The sequence below is a fragment of the Lagenorhynchus albirostris genome, chromosome 2 (genome assembly GCF_949774975.1).
Source record: "Lagenorhynchus albirostris chromosome 2, mLagAlb1.1, whole genome shotgun sequence".
NCBI lineage: Eukaryota > Metazoa > Chordata > Mammalia > Artiodactyla > Delphinidae > Lagenorhynchus > Lagenorhynchus albirostris.
The window spans coordinates 73,222,597-73,246,665 of NC_083096.1; the positions used below are offsets into that span (position 1 = coordinate 73,222,597).

Here is a 24,069-nt window from a genome sequence, read left to right on the forward strand (position 1 = left end):
TCCTCCAGCAAATCTGTATCAATTAACAAAGAAAGAGGGCACAGAAGGTGAGAGAAAACCGGTACACCCTATGGGGCCAGTACTCCTTGATCCAGAATGAAGCCCAGCCTGACTCTTGCAAATCAACACAAATCTGCCCTCGTGGGGCTTGCGAAACCTCTCAGTTGCCTTCCTACCACTCCCAGTGTAGCATAAGAAGGCCCCTTCCTCGGCAAGGAGCACACATTTTAAAAATACAGATTGCCAAATGCTATGTGGTACCCTGGACTGAATCTTGGGACAGAAAAAAGGACACCAATGGGAAAACTGGTGAAAATGAATAAAGTCTAGAGTTTAGTTAATAATAATATGCTAATATTGGTTTCTTAGTTTTGACAAATGTACCACAACAATGTAAGATGTTAACCTTAGGGATATACAGGAACTCTCTGTACTGTTTTTGCAACTTTTCTGTAAATTGAAAACTATTCCAAAATTAAAAGTTTATTTAAAACTCTATTACACCAATTTATAGTCCCACTAAGAGGGCATAGAAGTGTTAGTCTTACCACGACCTTGCCGACAGCAAGTATTTTTAAAAATTCAGTCCTTCAGCAAATATTTATTAAGTGCCGTCTCTGTGCCAGGCACTATCCTAGGTACTTGGGATCCGTCGTTAAACAAAGCAGACATAGATTGATGCCCTCATGGTGTTGACATTGTAAAGAAAGACAGATACTTTAGTATGTTAGAAGTAACAAGCGCTTTGAACAGCAAGGATTTACTGTATAGCACAAGGAACTATATTCAATAGCTTTTAATAAACTATAATGGAAAAGAATTGAAAAAAGGATATAGATCTATACATATATAACCGAGTCACTTTGCTGTACACCTGAAACTAACACAATATTGTAAATCAACTATACTTCAATTGAAAAGAAAAGAAGTAGGAACTTCCGTGGTGGTGCAGTGGTTAAGAATCCGCCTGCCAATGCAGGGGACACAGGTTCGAGCCCTGGTCTGGGAAGATCTCACATGTCACAGAGCAACTAAGCCTGTGCACCACAAATACTGAGCCCGTGTGCCACAACTGCTGAACCCTGCACACTAGAGCCCGTGCTCTGCAACAAGAGAAGCCACCGCAATGAGAAGCCCACACACTGCAACTAAAAGTAGCCCCTGCTCGCCATAACTAGAGAAAGCCTGTGCGCAGCAAGGAAGACCCAACGCAGCCAAAAATAAAGAAATTTAAAGAAAAAAAAAAAGAAGTAATAAGTACTTTGGAAAAATCAGAATAAGGGACAGCACGGGTGAAGGGGAGGAATAAAGGTGGGTTACGATTTTCAGTAGGGTGATCAGGAGGCTTCACTGAGGAGGAGGCATCTCGGCAATGACTTGAAGGAGGTGAAGAGGTAAGCCACGTGGATATCTGGAGAAAAGGTTTGAGAGATAAGGTGGAAGGACAGATCGTGTATGGCCTTGTTGGGGTCACACGAGATGTGGCAGAGACCACTAAATGCTTACCCCAAACCCCAATTACTCTGCTACATTCCCCAGCCCCTTGCAGCTAGACAGGTCTATATGAACAGTTTGGACCAATGAAATGTGAGAGGAGGTGTAGTGTGTCACTTCCAGGCTCACAGGCGACAAAAATCCCACATGTGATTTTCTGGTCTTTCTTTCCCTCATCGGTATCTGTGGTCCAGAGAGTGCAGCTACAAGATGGTAGAGCCTCCGTCAGCCTGGGTCACTGCTGAGTGGCTACGTGGAGCAGAACTTCCCCCTACTATCCTATGTGTGACAAGTGTCATGAGCTGAGTCACCAGTGGGTGGCACCCTGGAAAGACAGCCAGGCACTGTCTGGCACTGAGACTTACTATCTTCAGCTACTGAGATTTGGGGGGTGGTCATCACCGCAGCACAACTTAGCCCATCTGGCCTGACACGGAAGGACTTGGCTTTGACTCTCTGTTAACCGAATCCATTGTTCGTTTGAAAACTACAAGCGTCATTGTTTAGTTTTCATTTTTTGATAATTACTGAAATAGCAGATTATATTTTCTAAGATGGCCATAACAAACTCTCCCAGCCCCCATGCTCTCCTTATCATGGCATCGGCCCTCCTCCCATTGAGAGTTGGCATCTATGTTCCCTTCCCTTGAATCTGGGCAGGCCTAGAACTACCCTGAAAGTGAGGCTCTGGGACCTCTAAAGGTAGTCACAAATGATGTGGCTTCTGCCCAGTCCTGCTGGAACATTTGTTCTTGGTAGCCTACTGCCATGCTGTGAGGAAGCTAAGGTGACACAGAGGAGTCAAGTGTAGGTTCCAGTTGACGTTCCCAGCTGAGGTCCTAGCTGACAACTAAACGTGTGAGGAAGCCTTTGGGAAGACTCCAGCCATTGTCTGTCTGCAACTCCATGAGTGACCCTAAGACAGAACTGCTTGGCTGAGCTCAGGCAAGCCCAGAACCATAATGATAACGATGATGGTGATGAAGGTGATGATTGTGATGATGATGATGATGGTGATGATGATGATGTTTTAAGCCACTACGTTTTTTGTTGTTTTTTTATAAATTTATTTATTTTATTTATTTTTGGCTGCGTTGGGTCTTTTTTGTCTGGGCTTTCTCTAGTTGCAGCGAGCGGGGGCTACTCTTCGTTGCGGTGCGCTGGCTTCTCATTGCAGTGGCTTCTCTTGTTGCGGAGCACGGGCTCTAGGCACATGGGCTTCAGCAGTTGTGGCATGCAGGCTCACTAGTTGTGGCTCATGGGCTCTAGAGCACAGGCTCAGTAGTTGTGGCGCACGGGCTTAGCTGCTCTGTGGCATGTGGGATCTTCCCGGACCAGGGCACGAACCCATGTCCCCTGCATTGGCAGGCGGATTCTTAACCACTGCGCCATCAGGAAGTCCCCTAAGCCACTAAGTTGTAGGGTGGTTTGTTACATAGCAATAGATAACTGGAAGAGTGAGGCTGAATATTTTCACTATTCTTACCTAATATATTGAAGTCTTTTTACACCAACATGCCACTCCTTACCAAGCCTGGCTTTTCTCTTTCCAGATAAATATGTGAAAAAGGGTGAGACAATGGATGGAACTACCAGAGATGTCCCTCAAAATGGACTCAGAACAAAAATGTTCTGGGAATAGCTGTTCAGTTAACACACGTAGGTATTCAATAAATAGTTGTTAAATGAATGAATGATCCTATCCATGGTGGGTGGGGAGATGGGAGATGTTGGTCAAAGGGTACAGACCTCTAGTTATAAGAGGAATAAATTCTGGGATCTAATGTACAGCATGGTGACTACAGTTAACAATACTGTATTCTATACCTGAAAGTTGCTAGGAGAGTAGATCTTAAATGTTCTCACCACACACACACACACACACACACACACACACACACACACACACACGATAATTATGTGAGGTTTATGGAGGTGTTAACTAACGCTGTTGTGGTAATCATTTTGCAATACATACATGTATCAAATCATCACATTGTACACCTTAAATTTATACAATGTTATATGTCAATTATATCTTAATAAAGACAGAAAAATAATAATAATGCTGTCCAAACTAACACATTGTAAAACTATACCCCAATAAAAATAAATAAATAAAATAAAATATTAATGCTGTCCACATTTCTGCATCTTGTTTAAATATATTATAATCAACCTAATTAAATGCTTTCATGAAATTCAGATGCATTATACAACATTCCCCAGAAATACCAATCCATTAAATAATTTTATTATAAAAGGCTTACAGCAAAGTTTTACTTTTTCCTTCTCTTCAGTTTCCTTTTCATTAAACAAATAAAATAATGTATATTGTATCTCAATGTAAAAGACTCAAGGAATAGATATGAAGGTAAGCTAAAACATCTGCTACCTATTTTCCCCAGAGGAAAGGTTTATTGATAGTTTGGTATGGATCCCTCCAGCCCTTCTTTATATATATTATTTGCATTTATGTATATGAACTTTTTGTGGCAGAATGTGTTTTCCAAAAATGGCCATGACACCATTTCCCATCCCACATGCTCTTCCAAAACGTTACCACACTCCCTCAGGTGGGGGCTCTGTCCTCTACCCCACAGCCTGGGCAGGCCTCTGGGCCTGTCTCACTAAGGTGTGACAAAAGTGGTGCTAGGTGACACCCAAGTCTTGTCATAAGAAACAATATTGATTCCCCTTGGCTGTCTGTGTTAGGACACATACTTCTAGAGCCGTAAGCCACATTGTAAGAAGTCTGGCTACCCTGAAGCCCCCACGCTGGAGAGACCACAAAGATAGACTACAGAGGGAATAGATCATAGCTTTTCTGGACCCCTGCTTGAGTGTTCCCACCCCATGTGCTAGACATGTGAGGAAGCTTTCACCTTAACCCCTATCAGAGTGTGACAGTGTGAGACCCTGAATGAAAAAGCCACTAACCGTTGGCTAATTGATTAATATACATATACCTATGTATATTATGCTTACTTGCATAAATGACCTACTATTATATAGATTGCTCTGAGACTTGCTTTTTTCACTGAGCAATTTCTGAGACTGATGTGTGTCAGTGGGCTCAGATCCACTCCATGTTTTGTAAGGCTGTGCAGCATTCCATAGCATAGATATTCCATAACAGGGCATAGAAGATTTTCAAACATCTTTTAGCTGGGGCCTGCCTCTTCAAAGGAAAAGTATTCTTGGAAGCCCACTGTTTAAAACAAGTGAAACAAGCCGCTGGGGCCCAGACAGAGCCTCTCCTCACTACACTCCATGGAGGGAGGGACCCGTCCTTGAAAGAACTCCTAGCTTTTGATGACACATTTAAAAATCACTCACCTTGGGACTTCCCTGGCAGTCCAGGGGTTAAGACTCCACCCTTCCACTGCAGAGGGCACTGGTTCGATCCCTGGTGGGGGAATTAAGATCCCACAAGCTGCCCTTGCATGGCCAAAAAAAAAAAAAAATTCACTCACCTCATAGAGGGTCCAACAGTAGGTCACAGCAGTGCTTCTTGTCTGTTTTTTATTCTTTCTCTTTTTTTAAGGTATAATTGGCATATAACATTATATTAGGTTCAGTTTACAACATAATGATGATTCTATATTTGTATATATTGTGAAATGGCCAGCACAATCCATCACCACACATAGTTCCAATTTTTTTTTCTTGTGATAAGCGCGTCTCAGTCTTGAATGTACATTCGAATCACCTCTGAATCTTGTTAAATGCAAGTTGTGGGACTTCCCTGGTGGTCCGGTGGTTAAGACCCCATGCTCCCAATGGAGGGGGCATGGGTTCGATCCTTGGTTGGAGAACTAAGACCCCGCATGCCGCACAGCGGGGCCAAAAAAAAAAAGGTTAAAAAAAAATGCAAGTTGTGATGAGTAGGTCTGGAGTGGGTCGAGATTCTCAGCAGTTCTTACCGTCTCCCAGGTGATGCCTGTGCCCACTTGAGTGGTCAGGGATTAGCAAACCCCAGCTAGCTCCTGATGACCCCTGCTTTCCTCTCTCACCTACCAAAATGGTGGTGGGGGTTCTCTTTCCCTCCTTATTATTATTATTTATTTATTTTGGCTGTGAGGCATGTGGGGTCTTAGTTCCCCAACCAGGGATCGAACCTGCGCCCCCTGCAGGGGGAGCGCGGAGTCTTAACCACTGGACCACCAAGGAAGTCCTTCCCTAAAGATTGGAAGCTCCTATTTTCACCTCCAGTCTTTGGCTCCCCTTCTATTCTCCAGAACTCCAGAATTCCTCACAGATCGGGGGCCATGCCACCACAACCATCTGTGCAAATTCCCTCTGCGCTGCTGCGCTGCTGAACTTCACGGGGTGGAAACAGGAAGTTGCTGAACGAATGGGCTGTAGACTTGATTCTCACCTTTCCAGAACTTCAGTTCTCTCATTTCCACTTTAAATATCTGTTTTAGGAGAGAAACGGGTAGAAAACTGGAGTTGGGAATTGTGTTCCCTCTGTCATCTGTCACCATTACTCAGCCTGCTCCAGCAGAGGACCCTTTTTTGGCCCTTTCTCAACACTTTTGCTCCAGACATGACCTTCCCCCACCCCCTGCCATGAGAGAAAGAGAGAAACCTCTAAGATGGTCCACAAACCTCCACCGGGCTTTGAGCATCCTGGTACTATACCAACAGATTTGCACCACTCTGGAATCTGGCCTTGGCTACATGTGACCCTCTCCTTCTGTAGGGGATGGAAGGAGAAGGCCTTTGTAGCAAGGCACCATACATACGTTATTTACATTAACTACTGTAATCTCTGCAGTACTTTATGAGTATCACCCTCACGTTATCACTGAGGAAATTGAGGCTCAGAAAGGGTCAGTGACTCACCTAAGGTCACACCGCTAGAAATGACTGAGCTGGGATTGGATTTCAGACCTGCCTGACTCAGCATTTTGCCCAGGCTTTCTCTAAACCTGAGCAATTCTGAGGTCCCTGTGTGACCATGCTGGGTCTCTGAGTGCCCTTTTCTCCCTCATTGGCACTTTCAGTCCTGAATTCATGAGGATACAGTCCCAACTACGCCCTGGGGTCTCCCCTCCGTGTGGAGTCCTGGGCCCCTCCAGCGTTCCTGTAACCACGTAGTCAGGGTTCTCTTATTTGGCAACAGTGAAACCATTTTGTCCCTGACCTGACTGGGCACACACAGGCCTGGGTTGGAATCCCACAGCCACCTGTTGTGTGAATACAAACACGTTCCTTAACCTCTCTGAGCTTCAGTTTCATCATGTGTAACATGAGGATGATAACTCTATGTCAGATGGGCTATCGGAGGATGAGAATAGTGCCTCTAATGCCTTTCAGAGTGCTTGGCATCCAGCAGGAACGAAAACAAAACAAGCTTGTACCTTTTTTATCCTCAATTTTTAAACTTTCTCATGGATCAGGACTAAGGTGGCCTCTCATTGGCCCCTGCGTCTTCGCAGCAACACAGCCCTCCAGGGGCAAGTCAGGAGTGTGTGAGATGGAGCAATTTCCTAGCTCTTACTGAGAGCAGGAGGGGGCTGAAGCACACCCCGTTCCCTGTGGAATTTGGGGACCATGCCAGGACAGACCGCAAGCAGTTATTAACCAGTATGTGCAACATGTGTGAGTGGAGAGCAATGGGAGAACCAGAATTTGGCGAGACACCAGCTGGCAGGCTGGCACTCCACACGGGGAGCTGGGTATGGACCATCACGGTGCCCACCCCTCGTCACTTCCCCAGCTCCCTATCACAGGTGCTCAGTAAAACTTGTTGAACGAAGATGCTCTTTGGGGATAGGGGCTCAGCCAATGGGGGAAGCAATAGAAGAATGGTGATGGCCCTGTGTCGACACTGCATGAAGGCCTGAGCTGCTTCCTGATAGACCTGTTAGAGGTTTGGTTGGGTGGGTGACAGGGCTCAAAGGAGAAACAATAGAGTCATTCCTTTTGATGGTTACCACTGTCAAACTCCAGCCAACTTGAAAATAAATTTAAAGTAATAGAATAAAAATAGTGAAATACTGTGGGGAACTTCAGCTTTGAGAACACTGAGACTTCCAGGATGAGAGAGGGATCCTGCTGCCAGGCTGCCTCTCCTCTGCAGAGCCTCTGTCTGACTGGGAGGCCAGTGCAGGTTCCAGCCAGCCTCTCCTCCCATTCCAGCTCCTGCCAAGCTTCTACCCTCCGGCCTTTGCAGTTCTGCAGAAGCTCCTACCTTTTAGTGGATGGGGCAAATCCTTGACCCCTTCTATCACCCGATGAAAAAATGCTTGACCTGGTCTTTTGTCCCCTACCTCCCGTTCCCCACTCCCAACAGCCCTCAACAGATAGTCTGGAGCTTCCCTGGTGGCGCAATCCACCTACCAATGCAGGGGACACGGGTTCGAGCCCTGGTCCGGGAAGATCCTACATGCCGTGGAGCAACTAAGCCCGCGCGCCACAACTACTGAGCCTGCGCTCTAGAGCCTGGGAGCCACAACTACTGAAGCCCGCGCACCTAGAGCCTGTGCTCTGCAACAGGAGAAGCCACTGTAATGAGAAGCCCGCGCAACGCAACGAAGAGTAGCTTCCGCTCGTGCGCAGCAACTAAGCCCGTGCGCAGCAATGAAGACCCAACACAGCCAAAAATAAATTAATTAATTACTTAATTTTTAAAAAGAGATAGTCTGATGAGTACCTCACAGGCAAGCCCACACAAACAATCATAGCATCCTGGAGAAGGACCATACACACACTCATTAACACGTGGAGTGACAAGTACATCTCTCCTCTGTAACCATCATGAGGAGGATGCGAGAGGGAGCCTTGAGCTTTGTCCACTCTGTTCCTTTACTGCCTCCTTGCCTCCCCTGCCCCCTACAAACGGTGCCAGGGCCCCCTCCTATGCCGCCACACAGGTACAGCCTCTGGTTGCTTAGCAACGGCGTGCCTCTTCCCCCTACCTCAGCAACCTCCCCTTGTAGCTCTAGTAGCAGCCACAGCAGGGAGAGCCAGGCTGGACCTGCCAGGAGTTGCTGCTGCTGCTGAAAGGGAATGTGTGGGAACAAGCCCCCAAATAGGCCCAGGTGTGAAACCCAAGGTTCTTTTTTAACACACAGGTCCCACACTGACTCTCGGAAAGTCCTGCCACCCTCCCCTGTCCCTAGCTTCTGCCAGGCTGCTGGTTCCCCCTCCCACGCTGGACATCTCACCCCGCTGCTGTGCTTTCTCTGCCCTGGGTCTCTGGATCTTCCCCATGTGGTCTGTTCCCCTCTTGAGGCGCAAGGCCCCTTGTCCTTTGTCATCCTATAACTCCACATCCACATGTGTTTGTCTCTGGGGTCTCAGTGGCTGTCTTAGGCTCTCTTTCAGCCCCTCCTGCTCAGACTGAGTAACTGCCTGTCTCCCCTTCACTAACACCAATCCCCTCACTCCCCACCTCCAAAGACTGGTCACTGGGATGACCCCATGTTGCCCCAGCAACCATGACCACATCCCTTGTTACCACCTTTCCAGGAAAGGTCTGTGGCGGGAGGGGCTTCACCGAAATGGCCCCCAGGGGAATCCTGCTTTCTGCACTCAGCCTGCTCTGGGCTTCAGTTTCAATGGAAACTGACACTGGACTTCTGGCCAACTAGAAGAAGACCGGGTCCAGAAAAGAAAGAAAGTCCTCCCTCCTGCCTTCCCTCCATCCGATCAGCTACAATGTCAGAGTCCCCAAGAGAAGCTCCTGAAGAGACTCAGCGCCTGCAGTGGTCAGGAACCTGCCCCACCCAGAACAGTGCTGCCCGGCCCCCAGCTGATAGAGTGCCCTCCCAGGGCATGGTGTCCACCCCCCTGTCTGTTTCCACCTGACCTGACCTCTTTACCTACACTCCCTGCCACCCCACCTCCCTCAATCCCTTAGGCTTGGGTTTGACAATATTACCTGTGGGTTAAGAACCAGGACTAGGGAGCAGTCAGCAAAGAGATGGCTGAGAGAAAATTGAGTAAAGGGAGACCGGGTGGAGCCCAGGCACAGCAGGGTTGGAGGGATGCTGAAATGAGAGCATGAGGGAGATTTAGGGAGGGAGACCTGGATTCTCCTCTTCTAGCAGAGGAAGCCAGCAAACAGCAGATGGAACTTTCAGGCAGGAGGCTGGACTGAGTGACCTCACCCAAACCCTGTGGTCTGCTGCTTTTGCAACCTGGCGAGTCTCCCAGCTCTCCTGGGTCCCCAAGTAGGAGAGCTTTTTATAGTTCACTCCCCAACTTGGGTTTGAATAATTAAACAAGATGGACAGAAATAGTAGCCGGACAGCTAAGGCAGGTTATTTTGGGGTTTTCTGGAACACAAAGTGCTCCTGGGCGGCACCCTACCCCCGCAGGGGGTGGAGCCAGCATGAAGGCCGATGGGAGATTCCTGTGGGGGAAACCCACCCGCACCCCCCAGGGTTCCTTGGGTTGACAGGTTTGCTCTCAGCCAGAGGAGGGTCTCACCACATCTTCCTGGTCTTCAAGGAAGGAGAGGGCTCTCACTGCCTTCTGCTCATAGCTCCTCCCCTGGCAGGAAGTCCCTTCTGTTGTCTGTCAGCCCTTCTACTTCAGAGATGGTGACAGATATCGAAAATCAGATCGATAAGCAGCTTCAAGACAGGCTGAACCAGGACAAGGTGGCTACTGCTCCTCTGGCCAAGGAGCTGGAATCAGGTGATAGGAGGTCTTGTGTCCCCCTCGCCCTCCACTATAACTGTTAGAAAGCTGTGGAGGGAATGAGGGTTGGAATGGGGGATGGGAGGCAGAGCTGGGGAGACGAATTGATGGGGGGACAGACTAGGCTCCAGGGAAGAAAAGGCCAAAGATGGATTAGTGTTGGGGCTGAGAAACTCTGAAGGGGCAAGAAGCTCTCTTCTAGCTCCCTAGTGTCCTGTGTTCCTGGCAGATGCCCAGCCTGGGTTTGCTGGGACAGGGTTCTAGCAGCTGGGGATGGGGAGAGGTGGGGAGGGCCCCTTCAGGTCTCCATTGCAGACCAATCATTTGAGGCTTGTTTGCATAATACTTTTGGTTCAACCACAGAGATTAGGGCCTCACCCCAACTCTACCTTGAGGCTCTACCACAGAGCTTAAAACCTGGGGCCAGAGGGGGCACTTGTAATGTTTTCTCTCTTTGGTAACAACTTCAGGGGTGGGTTTGGAGGTCAGATTTCAGGAAATACTGAAATACTCATTCATTCATGTTTATTCATTCAACAAACATTTTAAAAGCACAAACTGTAAGCCTTGCATTGTGTTGGTGCTGGGAATAAATTAGTATGGCAAGCTCCTTGCTCTCAAGAGGCTTGAAGTTTAGTGGGGGAGATGGCCATCTTAAAACCTGCTCTCCACCATTACTGAGTGCTTACTATGCATTAGATACCATATAGGAACTTCACAAAAATTGTCCCATTTAATCCTCATAACAAATCTGTGGTCTAAGTAGCATTAGCCCCATTTGACAGTTATTAGAACCAAGATGAAGAGATTTGTCCAAAGTCACTCAGCTTGTAAACTATATAAATGGAACTGGAACCTACGTTTATGTGATTCCAAGTTCGGGCTCTTAACCACTGCCCTTGTGGTCGCTAATGCCTGGAAGGAAGATGTAAATTCATTAAACGCCGTGGGTGTTCAAAAGAGAGTGAGATTGCCTTTAGCTTCGGGTATGTGCTACGCGTAGCTGGGTGGGGCAATCAGGGAAAGCCTCCTAAAAGAAGTGGCTTTGCATCGTACTCAATTCATTCTACAAATACTTAAATTGAGTATCTACTACGCCCTTGTTGTTGGTGCTGAGGATCCCGAAGTGACCGAAGTCCTTGCGCTGTGGACATGCTGGGCAGGGATAGAGGAAAGGCCGAAATTATAATTGCGCGAGTCGTAAATGCCAAGTTTCCTTTACCCTCAGAGTTGTTCTGCTCCTCCTGGGTTTCTCTCCCAGAAGCAAATACCCAAACTTCTGGGGAATCTAGAGGAAAGGCCTGTCCGTCCTACTCTGGGAAGTCCTTCCTAACGTCTATCCTGCATTTCTTTCTGTTCCAACAGAGTTCCCCACCTCCCATTTCATTCCTCTTTTTCAAGGCCAAATCTCACAGCACTAACCCGGCAGTCCGAGAGCGTCTGGCCCTTTAAGGCCACCTTCTTCCCCCCACGTGCCGTCTGGTTGGGCTGGCGACGCTGACGCACGTGTGACGTCAATGGCAGCTGGCGGAGTCTGGGCACGAGGAGCGAAGATGGGGTGGGGGTGGGGGGGGCAAAAGCGAGAGGGCGGTTCATTTGCATTTAAAGGGTCCACTCCAGGGTTAGCGATCAAGGCTTTAAAGAAATGTGTATTTGGAAAACTTTCCGTCTTGCACTATGGGGCAAGAAAAAGGCGTGGTATAGCTAAAGTCGGTGGTGACTCAAGTTTGCAATGTCAATTATGTCCTTCCGCGGGAAGGGGGAAATAGTCCGTCGGTGCCCGGGCTGGAACCACGTGACATGGAGGGGGCGGTGGGGGGTGGGGAGAGGGAAGAAGGGAGGAGCTGGGGAGACGACTGTCAGGCTTCGTTTCAGCTGCCCCCACCCCCACATCCTGCCCACCCTCCTGCAGCTGCCACCACATCCTGCCCAGCCGGGGGCAGGGAACTCGTGGGGGGGGGCACTCACCCAGGACCCAGGTTAGGCACCCCTTCCCTACCTCCTTCAGTTCCAGGGTGGGGCGTCTGCCCTTTGCCCTGGGCCTGGCCCCAGGCACCCTGGCACTGAGCTTGGGGCACAGTTCTGCCAACACAGTCTTGGACATCTCTCTGCCCAACTCCGCCCCGCACCCTGCCCCCGCCCAAAGCGGGACTTGTTCGGTCCCAGATCAGAGCCCCATCCCTGGACTAGCACAGTTATCAATAGACAATTAGAAGTGTTCAATAACGTTTTTATAGTCTTAACTCAGATACACAGCTACAAACACATATACAGATTCATGAAACAGACTTTTGCTGAGCACATTCCATGCCAGGCCCTGAAAAGCCCTGAAGACTCAAAGTTGAGTTAAACTGCTGCCCTCAAGGAGTTCAAAATCTAGTGAAGGAGAGTAAATTAGAAACCAAAAATGTCAGTACAATGCAGTGTGTACTGATGAGGTAGATACACAGAGTGGAGAACACTATACAGAATCAGAGGTACAGGAAGACACACAAGTCGAAGGATCACCAGTATATTACCCATGCTGATGGCCCTTCCCCTCACAAGTGAGGTGGAAGATGGGAAAGATTGGGAGCCTTTGCTGGGATTACTGGAAAACTGGGAGGAAGAATGATCAGCCCAATGGAAAGTATGACATGGATGGAGGTGAGGATGGAGATTGTCCAAATGACTGTGGAGAAGGCAAGAGCGTTAACCAAGCAGCCAGTTAGAGGCTGAAACAGCGGTAATGGCTTCCCATAGTTATGAAACAACAGTCAGGAGAGAAGCAGCCCTTGTGGATGAGGAAGACCTTTCCAAATTAAGTTGGATAGGGATGCTTGGGGAGGTGTGACTAAAGGAAGCTATTGATGTCCCTTTGCCATATAAATTGATGAAGATGATACTGTACTGAGGAGTTTACACACACTTTTTAGGACTTTGGTGGGCATCTGTCCGACTCACAGGGGATTTTATAGCAACGTTAGTTGACTTTTCTCTAAGAAAGATTGAGTTGGTAGTCAGAGGGAGAGAAGGAAAAATGAGACCCAGCCATCTGAGCCTGCCTAGGCATTTTCCACCTAGCACATCCTGGGATGGGTAGTCCAGGGGCTAGAAGAAAAAGATGTAGTGAGTCATTTTCAGGAAGTCTTTATTATAATCTAACTTCCAGCAACACTCCCTAGATCCTTTCTTAGTTCTCCATGGAAATCAAGACCTCATGTTTGTTACTTTTCCTTTCCTATGAAGTTCTCTCTATAAATACATGTATATGTAAATTCTATTCTACTTGTAATGTCAGCCTCTCCTGCTCTTTCCTACTCTGTTTTCTAGTGGATTATCATTTCAGCATCTCAGGGTCCAGGACACTCCATCTCCCCCACTGAGCTTTTCCCTGCCCTCCTTTCTCCCCCCTGCTCTTCCTGGCCCTTTAACACCCTCCTAGGTGACTCACCTACCTTCCTTCCTCATTCCTTTATTTAGGACCCAACATTCCAAGGCAGGGAGGACCAGGTGGCCAATCACAGCCCTGGCAAACCTACCTCGGGCTTGAGATTGGCTGGAGCTGTGGCTGGCGGGAGGCTCACCACTCAGATCTGTAGGATGTTGGGGAGCGGGTTTCTGGGAATCAGCCCTGGGAAATAATTTGTTCTGGGGCTGCTAATGGTTTTGAAGAGAATCCTTCCAATAGAGCTGGGGCCAGAGGGTCTCTAGCTTGAGAGCCTCAAAACTGGAGGCAGGCTGAGAACCCAGCTTTCTCAGCGTCCTGGGGGCTTGGCTGCCCCCCTGCCCACTTTTTTTTCCTGTGATCTGGGACCCAGTGGTCTGAAGGCTGAGTTCCCAGGCCTGTTCCTAAGAAGTCTTTTCCAGCAGCCCTGGATCTCTCCAGTCTCAACATTCTGCTTTCCCGACGTCGGAAACAGCCGGAAAATAAACACCCTGATGACTAAACGGTTTCTCCAGCTAGAGCCTGGGGAAGCACTAAAAATAGAGGCCACAAGTGAGGGGAGGTTCCCCACTTGAGGGAGGGGGGGGCACTTTCCCATCCTGCTATTGCCACAGCCCCAGGCCTGGCACAAGACTCTGTTCCTCTCAGAGTCCTTGGGGACAGGGCAGATGGGCTCCCCCTGCCTACACTGAGGTCCTTCAGGCAAGCTAGCCCTGCCTGGTAGGGAAGACTGACATCTTCTGGTGCTGGGGCCCCATCTCTCAAATCTAATGGGGAACTAAGAAGCTATGTTTGGGGACAAAGTGGAACACTCTAAATCAGGTTTCCTGAAGGAGGGGCCAAGTGGAAGAGTTGGAAACTGAGGCCAAGGAAATAGGAGCTTGCTGGCTTCCTGTCTTAAAGCATACAAGATAAGCCTCCAACCTATTTGCAAAGCAATTCCACTGAACTTGCCTCCGCTAATGCTTGTATGAGATAATGGGCCTAAAGGGGGTCTTGACAGTCCAGCCCTTGAATTATTATAATGCAGCATGAGGTACTGTTCAAAGCAATCTACTTGTATGAACTAATTTAATCTTCACACCAATTTATGAGTTAGGTACTATTATCAAAATCTCTATTTTACCCATGAGGATCATGAGGTACAGGTAAGTTAAGTAACGTGCCTCTGTTCCCAGTTAATAAATGGTGGGGGCTTCCCTGGTGGCGCAGTGGTTGAGAGTCCGCCTGCCGATGCAGGGGACACGGGTTCGTGCCCCGGTCCGGGAAGATCCCACATGCCGCGGAGCGGCTGGGTCCGTGAGCCATGGCCGCTGAGCCTGCGCGTCGGGAGCCCGTGCTCCACAACGGGAGAGGCCACAGCAGTGAGAGGCTCGCGTACCGCAAAAAAAAAAAATTAAAAAAAAAAATAAATAAATAAATGGTGGAATAAGGATTTGAACCAAGGTAGCTTGACTACTCCAAAGTTGATGCCTCTTATCACCATAACATGCTGCCTCTTTCGGGATATATTCGTCTCTTCAGCCCTTAACCTAGAATTGAGTCTTTGTCCAGTAAATCAGACCCAGCCAGATAGAAATCAGGGTGTGTGAAGAACTGAGTGCCCTTCTGTTCTCCAAGGTTCTTTGAGATCTAAGCCAGATTCCATCATTTCCTCAAGCTCAAGGTAGGAAGCAGACGTTGGAGTAACAGGGATGCTGGGAGAGGAAGTCTGATGGGTCAGTTGTCCAGTAGGCATGGCACCCACACTCCTGTTGCAGGGCACGAGAAGATTCACCACACCCTGGAGCAAACAGGAATTAAAAACTTTTTAAAACAGCTACTACTGCTTCTTTAATAAGATGCTTTGGGGCGTTTCCTGTGCTGGGGGAAATTAGGGTCACACCCCTTTAAATTGCCCCCCTCGGCTGTAAGTGTTCTGGGGCCGCAGGCACTGGGGATTAGGTCACCCACGAACTATGAGCTGTCGCTTTAAATTGATGGGCGTCTGCCGAGCCGGGCTCCGGGAGGGGAGGGGGCCTGTCTCAGGTAGAGGGAGCAAGCGAGCTCTCCAGGTAACCCCCCAGAAATGAACGTGTCCCTTTAAGTGGAGCTTCGGCACACCCTAAGTGAGGAAGATGGAATCTTTTCAACACTTAGCGTCTACCCTTAATTTATCTACTTAGACTCCCACCTCCCAAATCTCCTGGGGCTTGGGGGATGGGGGGAGCTGTCGAGGTAGAGTGTGTGTGTGTGTATGAGAGAGTGTGCACGCAGTCCGAGGAAGCTCCCGGGAAAGGACCTCCTCGAGCGCACGGTGGCAGCAGTGCTAGGCGGCCGTCCGGCCAGCTCGAAGCGGGGGCACCACGGCCGCGGGCCGATCCCTTTAGGGGCCTCTGGGTCTCGCGTGCCTACTTTGCCTCGGTCCGTCGCTGTCTCCCTCCCTCCCGGCTGGCGGAGGGATCTGCCGCTCCCGGCGCCGCAGCCTAGCTTGGAAGGGCGGTGGGGTGGGGGCCGACCCGGCCCGGCTCGGCCGGCCCGAGGAAAGCGAGGGGCGGGGCCGCGTCCCTGGGACCGCCTTTACTCCGGCCCCGCCCCCACGCCCCCACGGGTTCCTCCCATTGGCTCCCCGCCTGTCCATCACCCCTGTTCCCCCCACCCCTCAAGCTAGGCTGAGCTGTGCCTACGTCGGCCTTGACTCTTGGGGGCTGGAGGAGTTACCTTTGGAGCCCGAAAGGAGGAAGGAAGGAAAATATCAACAACAGCCGAGGCGACTCGGACGCTCGGCCCGGGTCCCCCGCCTGCCTGCCCGCCCCCGCGCCCAGGACGGGGGCCTAGGCCCCCCGGCGCCGCCCAGGGCCCGCGCGGACGCCGGCCTCATTTATTATTCCCCCCGCCCGGAGCTGCGGCTTCCAGGTGCTGAAGATCCCCCGGACTAGGGGCGAGGGCTACCCCCTCCCAGCCGTGACACCCCCCTTCCCCCAGTGGGGCCGGTGAGTATAGAAAAATAATGAGCCTGCCGCTTTAAGAGGCCCCCTCCCCCACCCCGTCCTGGGGTTGGGGTGGAGGGTGGTCTAGACCGTCCCCCTGAGGGGTGGAATGGGGTGGCCTTCTGGACTGGGAGGAACTCGCGAGGCGGGCTGTTTTCTTGTGGCGTTGGTGGGAGATTATATGGGGGACTGTTTGGGTGAGGGAGTCGGCTGTGGGGACAAGTGGAGTGGGCTGTAATTCCCTTGGGTGTTGGGGTCGGGGTGGGGACCGGGGGCTTGGGGGCGCGCCGGTCTGTTGGTGTCCGGGGGTTTAGGGCGATCCCCGAGTGGTCTGGGAAGGGGCGCCATCCTCAGAGGGGGTCTCTGGTGACAGCCGGGAGCGACTGACATTTTAACAGCCGGCCCTCCCTCCCTCTCCCTCCTCGCGCCGCCTGTTCCCTCCTCCTTGGCCCGAAATGGTGCAGAAGGGGGCCTGGGAGGGCGGCGGGAGGGTGGGGGCGGGGGGAGCCGCAGCTGTTTGGGAAGCGGGGGAGGGAGGGGGGATGTTGTTCAGATGACACCAGGGTGGTGGGTTGAGGTGTGTGAGTGTGTGTGTGTCCGGGGCCCGGGTTTGCCCGGCGCCTGTGGAGCTGGGACGCGGAGTCACCACGGAGGTGGGCACGCAGGACCCTTCCTTGGGACCTCCTAGCCCGCTCCCGAGACCCCTGATCTGGTTTGTCAGCAGCCCCAGCCGGAGAACCCCCGGCCAGAAGTTTGCAGCTGTTCAGCATCTGGGCAAGAGTTCTCCAGTTCCTCTCTCCACCTATGGCTGGCTGAACTGGGCTGGGAGTGGGGGTCTAGTGAGTGTTGGGGGGCTTTTGGGGAGGGAGGGCCAAAGAGGCTAAGATGCATCTAGTCTCTCACCCCAGTGCTAGCCCCTTTCCTATCAGTTTTGGTCTTACAGGGCCTCCCTTCCCCTAGTGATTGAAGCTCATCTCTCAGTGGCCTCCTGAGGTCTCTCCCCAATGAAAGGAGGGCTCCTGAGTGTGGGCACCTTTGAAACCACTGACTCGGTTATCCCAGGTTTGTCCTTTGAGTGGGGGACTCTCTCTGCCTTCGCTTAAGCAGCCCATTGTTGATGGGTTGGGGGAGGGTACAGTGGGTGGATCCTGTGTCCCCCTTCTCAGTGCTCAGCCCCCTTTTGAGATTTCCTTGTAGGCCTGGTTTCTTTGGTTTGGGGGAGTGGCCCTCTGCTGCCCCTTCCCCCATCCCCTCAGTGGGTGTCCTAGGCAATTCAGGGGCCAGCCTGGACTATGGGAAGTTTACCGTCTGGGGCGGTGACCTTGGGCTGCTCTGGCCTCGAGATAGCAGGGGAGCCCTGGCCAACAGAACATTGGGTATTTTGAAGTTAGGGAGCTGTCCACCTCCCGCTCCCCTCCAAACCCCCAACAGAGAAGTCTTAGTAGTCAAGGAGAGCATTGAAAAAGGCACATGTCAGTGTTCACAGATGTCCACCCGCCTGTGGCCGCCGGGTCACACCCGCCCCAGGACTTAGCCTGGCTGTCCCAGCTCCCACGGCCTGCCTGGGAATGAATTTCCTTCCTGTGGTTTCCCAGTGTGTTGGGCAGGAGATGGGGGTGGGGTGGGATCAGTGTGAGGATGGCTGAAGACCCGTTTATATGGAGTGATTGGGGGTTCACAAGAGCTTATGTGTAGCTCTTTCTCCACTTTCCCCAGCAGACATTTGGACCCTTGGGTCTCAGTGGTCATATTCTCTTTGTTGTAACTTCCCTGCCACCCCTCCCCCAACACAGCCTGTGTGTGTTAGTGTATTTGTGTGTATATGTATGTATATGCGTGTGCATTTGTAAAGGGCAGGGTCTCTGGTTTCTCTGGGAGAAGGGGGAGCTTTCACTTACATACCTTTAGAGGCCAGAGAGGTTGTTTTTTTTAATCTGAGGTCACACAGCAAATCTGTGTCAGAGCTTTAGTCCAACCACCACTCTTTCAGGCATGGCTTCATAGCAGGGAGAGACCATAGGAAAGAAGACACAGTCCTTCCCCTTGGAGGCCCTGGTCCAAGTGGAGAAGCAGGACCCTTGTGTTGGGGGATGGGCATGAGAGGTTGGGCTGGATTCTGTCTGCTGTGCCCAGTGCCTGGAATAGAGTAGTGGAGGACATGAGAGGGTGGCGGGGACTGCCCGTTGTCTACACCACTCTGTACCTGCTGTCCCTGGACTGGAGGAGCCTGGGCTTCCCAGCTCTGCCCCTCTTGGCTCCTGGTTCTTCTCATAGGCTCGGAGATATGATAGTCTTTCTGGCTGCTGTTACATAATCTCGCCAGAAGATTTTTTTTTTTTTTTTTAATCTTTCCTGGGTCTTTCCTGGGAGGTGTGATGAGGGGAGAAGGCAGAGGGTAGACTCCCCAGGTTGGGGCTGGAGGACCAGTAGCAAGGAAGCTGGGAGAGGCCTCCTGGCCTCTGAGGGGGACAGGAAAGAGGACACCTTGGGTTTAGGCCCTCATTGATTGTGACCTAGCCTCTCCCACCCTCCTCCCCGACCCTGCCCTGGGAAGGTCTCCCTGCTGTGGGTATCCCTGGGCCTTGTGCCCCCAGAGAAGCCTGCCCCTCTGCTCATTCTGTCAACCTTCTTCTTCTGGCCAGCTGGGCCCCTTGCCCTCCCCAGTTGGCTTTGGTCCAGAATCTCAATGCTTACCCTGGCCTGGTATGGGAGGGCCCTGTGTTGGACACTTTGCCACCCACTTCTGTACCTCTGTGGGGGCAAGAGGAGTCAAATGGAACAAATGGGTGGATCCAGCATTTCCCTAGTTGTATTTAAAGCCAGGATCCCTGCTTCTCTGCCCCTCTAGTCCAGAGGGTGGTGGCCTTACTGGAGAAGGGGAGTCAGTGGGGGATGTGTAATAGAGGCCTCGACCTCTTGGGAACAAGTCATAGTTGGTGTTCGGCTGGGTCCTGGAAGTGGGTAAGAGGATCAGACATGGGCCTAGAATCCATCCTCAAGGGTCAGCCTATGGGTCTTGTGGCACTGTGGTGGTGGGTTCTCCCCACCCCTTGCGATCATAGCTGGGACTCTCCAGGCTCTCTGAGGCCAACTGGTTTGAGGCAATTATCTCCCTTTTAGAGGGAAGGAGGAGATGGTGGCAGGGCCAGCATAGCCTCAGCATCACTGTAATCTCTGGTGACTTTTATGAGCCAGTCATGGGGCCGGAGTCCGGCCAACCGTCTGTCCTTCTGTCCCAGTTTGGTGACTTACTCATGGGGTGAGGGGGAGGTGTTAGGTGCTAGTAGTTCTGTTCTGGGAGCTGAAAACCTTTCTGTGGTTGATGTTCCCCTGTCTGTCCACAACTGCAGCAGGCAGAATGGAGCTTAGACTTCAGGAAGAACTTATCAGTGGAGATAGATGGGAGAGAGAGAGAGAGCTCTAACTTGGCTTGGGAAGGATGGGATCTCAAAATACTTTCTTCGCCAGTGGCTCTTGGTGGCTCTGCTGAAAGGCCTTGAACTTTGGCCTAGTGGGGATGGTGCTGTTTGGCTCCTGTAATATTTATTTTCTCTTCTTCCCCCATGCCTGGGACTGAAAGTATCCTGAGGAGAGTTTGTCCTGAGAGCTGTGGGATGGCTGGCCTTTGGGCTCCTTTCCCCTGAAGGGGGCGGGGTGGGGGTCTTGTGCAGACTGGCATGCCCAGATGCACCTGGCAGGTCCACAGCGTTTAGTGGCACACATGCATGGAGGTGTGCAGCACACACACACAAGCGTGTAGACACCCATGAAGCAGCTGCTCCCTGTAGCGGGTGGGGGTAGCGAAAGGCAAAGATAATTGAAAGATTGGAGACTGGGGACAGGGTGAGGGGACTGGAGGCAAGAAGGCAGAGGCATGCACAACTCTGAAGAGAGGAGTGTTGACTCGAGCAAGAGGGATTGAGTTTAGACCTAGAGCATAGCGTGTGAGTTGGGGAGCCCTGGCTGACTTCCCTCACTGCCCCTTGCAGCACTCCACCCCCGCCACCATTTTTCCCTCTCTGTGCCCCTGGCTCAGCCTGCCTCAGCCCCTCACTCGAACTGTATGTCCTTGGGTAAGTCTGCTTTCCAGATGTACAGGAGTTTCACTTAGCCTTGTGGTGAGCAGAGCACCTGGGTGTTTTGGTGGTTTGTCACTGGTCTCTTTTGCCCTCCCCACTCATCCAGATAAGCAAGGCCATTCTGAGGTATCAAGGTTACATCTGAGCCCTCAAGCATTTGGGGGCCAACTCCTGGCCTGGGTGACCCCCAAGACCCTTTGCATCTGATTTTTCCTTTTCTTGAGGCTGTAGCCGCAACCTCTCCTTCCTGGGAGCCTAGCCATGCTTCTCTGGCTGGTCCTGCCTGGTGTGGAGACAGGGGGATGCATTCACTGACTCTGCACAGGACCCTGATAGCCTGGGGTTGAGGGGTGGCAGCTGTGCCTATTGTCTGGTCTCTCTCCCCTCTGTTGTAGGCTGGGAAGGGAAGGACTTGTATGGAGCTCTGGCCTGTTGCTGGCCTCAGCCAGGTGGGACCATATTTACTCATTTAAACTCACCCTCCCAGGAGGCTTCAGGCTCTAGGCCTGCTCACTGACCTTGGCTTGGTGCCTCTGGCTGGGTGCTCTGGCCACTCCCCTAGGAGTTGGAGAGACCAGGGAAGCATATAGAGAAGGAACATTTTTTGCCCCCTGGTCATGAGCACTTTTACCCAAGGGCAGTACCCCACTCACCCTATTTTCCAATATACTTTGGAGACCAAAAACTAAAACTTTTGAGATCCCTGGGGATTGGAGAAAGGAAACTTCCATTTGTTGTGTCCCTGTGTGCCAAGCTCTGTGCTGGAAACATAGGAAGACTCATTTATTTTTCTCCACATTGTTTTTTGTAATTGAGGAGACTGAGTCAGAGATTTAAGTGACTTGCTCAAGCTTTCCCAGTTAGGAGGTGTTCAGGGCTTTTGTCTAAGGTTAAGGGAAGGATCCTGCCCTGCAGGAGGGGCAGTGGAAAAGGAGGCCCAGGGAGACCTGGGAAGAGGAGGAGGATACATTGAAGGGAAGAACGAACCCAGTAGGATTCCCTGGCAGGAGTGCAGAGGATTAGGGTCTGGTGGCAAGATGGGGGGGCAGGGGGACATGCTTTGGTTCCCTGAGAAGGTATTGTCTTCTGATTGAGTGCCATGGGAGGAAGCCAAAGCAGGGGTATGTAGGCAGGAACAAGTGACACTCAGAGACCCTTCCTGGGTACCAGTGAGTACCCCCTAAAGCTGCCATATGAGATGGATGAGGAGAGAGACTAGATCAGGAAAGACTTGAGCCACAAGAGTCCTGGGCTTGTGCAAAGGCAAGAGGATGGCTGACTTGAGCCTCCCAGGCCCAGATATTAGGGAATCTGCCCTGGAAGGAATGTGCTGTTACTCCTGGGAGGGAGAACCTGCCTGCTCTCTGTCCAAGTTGTGCGGGGAAGCGCTGTGCTCAGCAGTCAGCCCTCCTCTGCCACTAATTCCTGGTGACCTTGGGCATGTCCCTGCACATTCTGAGTTGGTTTCCATTTCTGTGAAACAGAGATGCCTCCCCTGGAAGAGGAAGGAGGTTCCATGGGAAAACGTGTGGTACTCAGCAGAGTGGGTGCTTGGAAAGTGGCTGCATCCTTTCTTCCAGACATCAGCTCCAACCTGGCCCTGGACTTGCCTGCTAAGGCAGCGGTCCAGAAGGTGGGGTGGAGGCACGCAGTGTCCTGGGTAGGGACTGGATGTGAGGGGGACTTAGGAGGCCCTGAGGGGACCCTGGGACGGGCTTGGGAAGCTGAGCCCAGCTCTGCCCTCCCCAACCAGCTGCCTCCTTGTCTCAGAACCTGCCCACTCCACATTTCACCCCAGAGTCTTACCAGATCCCTCTGGCTGAGTGCTTACTTATCTCTCATGATCTCCCTGCCCCCACCCCTGCCAGCAAATACTTGGGATTGAGGGTTGGGAGAATAAGGAATAAGAGAGAGCTCATCCTCAAATCTCAAGGGAAGACAAACGGGCGGGAGTGGGTGTGGATGGGGAGAGGAGGGTTGGTCTCTTTGTGGAGTCTTCCCACTCCAGTTGGATCGAGTAACACCGAGGCAAGGGGATGGAGCAGGTGACCTCAAACCTTTAAAGCATGCGTGTGTTAATGGTTGGGGGTAGACCAGGAGGAAGGGCTGATCTTGAAAGGGTTGCCTCAGGCCTCCCCAGGCACATCTCTCTTTGACCTCTGAGCCCCTTTTCTCCATCCCCCACAGCTGCCTGCCTCTCTGCTGACTCCCCTATGCATACCCCATGGCAGGCCTGTGGGGCCCAGGCTGACTGGGTGGGGACAGGTGTCCTGGCCCAGCTGTTCCCTCTTGTCTCCCCCACCTGTCAGCCCAGAGGGTGGAGAGCTGACAGGGAGCAGAGATGAGGAACCCCTTGGCCTCCTCACCTGCTCCCTGGGGTGGGGCCCTGGTTATAAAATGTAGCAGAGGGATTGAGAGTAGACAATAGGCAGGACTTCCCACTCAGAGGAAGGATAAATCCTGACCATAGGAATGGCAGAGAATGCTGAGTACATAGGGATCCTAGCTGTCAGAAATCAGAGGGGTCTTTGCACAATATCTTCTTGAAAGGGTGAGAGACTGGATATTGGTGAGGGGCATGGATCAAGTCTGGGGGCAAGTATTTGACTAGGTGTATGTAGGTACTTCCCCCCCCCCCCCCCCCCCGTGCTGCCTGCTAGTGTGGCGGGGTCGGGGCAGCTCCATCTGGCTGGGCATCTTAGCCTCACCTGGCACCTTTCCTGAAAGCAGCAAGCTAATCCTATAAGAGCTGCCTGGCTGGCCGCCTCAGCAGGCCCACGGAGCCGCACTGCCGGCCCTCCCTTGCCAGGGGCTTAGAGGACTGTCCTTCCAGTCAGAAGGAGATCCAGCTGCCACCCTGAGCGGCCCTTTAAATCCCCGGTGGCTTCCCGAGGTCACGATGTCTCTAGGAGGATTTGCTTTCCGTGATTGGATTGGCCTCTTTGTGGGGGGCAGTGCTGTCTGCAATTGTAGGTGAACACTTCACATTCTCATCCTCCACCTTCCCTTCCATCGGAATTGGTGCTGTCCAGTCTGAGGGCCCAGGCCTCAGGCCTCCTCCCTTCTCTCCTTGCTCTCACGTTCCAGCAATCAGGACCTGGACCCCCTTCATCTACTTCAGCTAAAGCAGCCTTGCCCCTGTTCTCTGGATGGGAAAGAAGGATCTTGCTGCTTTAAACAAGAGGACAGACCACTGCCCTGGAATACAGTGCCCTTCTGAGACTGTCTACTGCCTGTTTTTCTCCACTTTTTCCTCTTCAGCTTGTTCTTCCTTAGGCCAGGGGCCCATGCTCCATAGTTTTCCCAAGCCCTCATTTCCATGGGCAGTCCCTCTCCTGATCTAACCATCAGCCCTCCTGCTGCAGTGGCAGGCAGCCCAGACCCAGCACTGGTGGCATTATGCTCACCCCAACGGCTCTCAAGCTGACCCGCCCCCAAGGCC

General features: G+C 51.6%; 1 protein-coding gene and 1 long non-coding RNA gene across 5 annotated transcripts in view; one reads left to right on the forward strand and one right to left on the reverse strand.

Moving 5' to 3' along the window:
* Positions 1–5,875: 5,875 nt before the first annotated feature.
* On the reverse strand, positions 5,876–10,341 carry LOC132512067 (uncharacterized). Its single transcript, XR_009537816.1, has 3 exons — positions 9,940–10,341; positions 9,389–9,497; positions 5,876–5,915 (listed from the first exon to the last, which is right to left on the reverse strand). It is a non-coding gene; the product is annotated as an uncharacterized LOC132512067 (long non-coding RNA).
* A 5,883-nt stretch (positions 10,342–16,224) lies between these two features.
* Positions 16,225–24,069, forward strand: part of MEF2D (myocyte enhancer factor 2D) — a 33,991-nt gene continuing 26,146 nt past the window's right edge. For 2 of the 4 annotated variants that reach the window (XM_060136150.1, XM_060136167.1), the window contains exon 1: positions 16,225–16,551. The gene's annotated coding sequence lies outside the window, so the exon portion shown is untranslated. The remainder of the gene's footprint in view (positions 16,552–24,069) is intronic. The other 2 variants (XM_060136142.1, XM_060136160.1) reach the window with 1 other exon arrangement.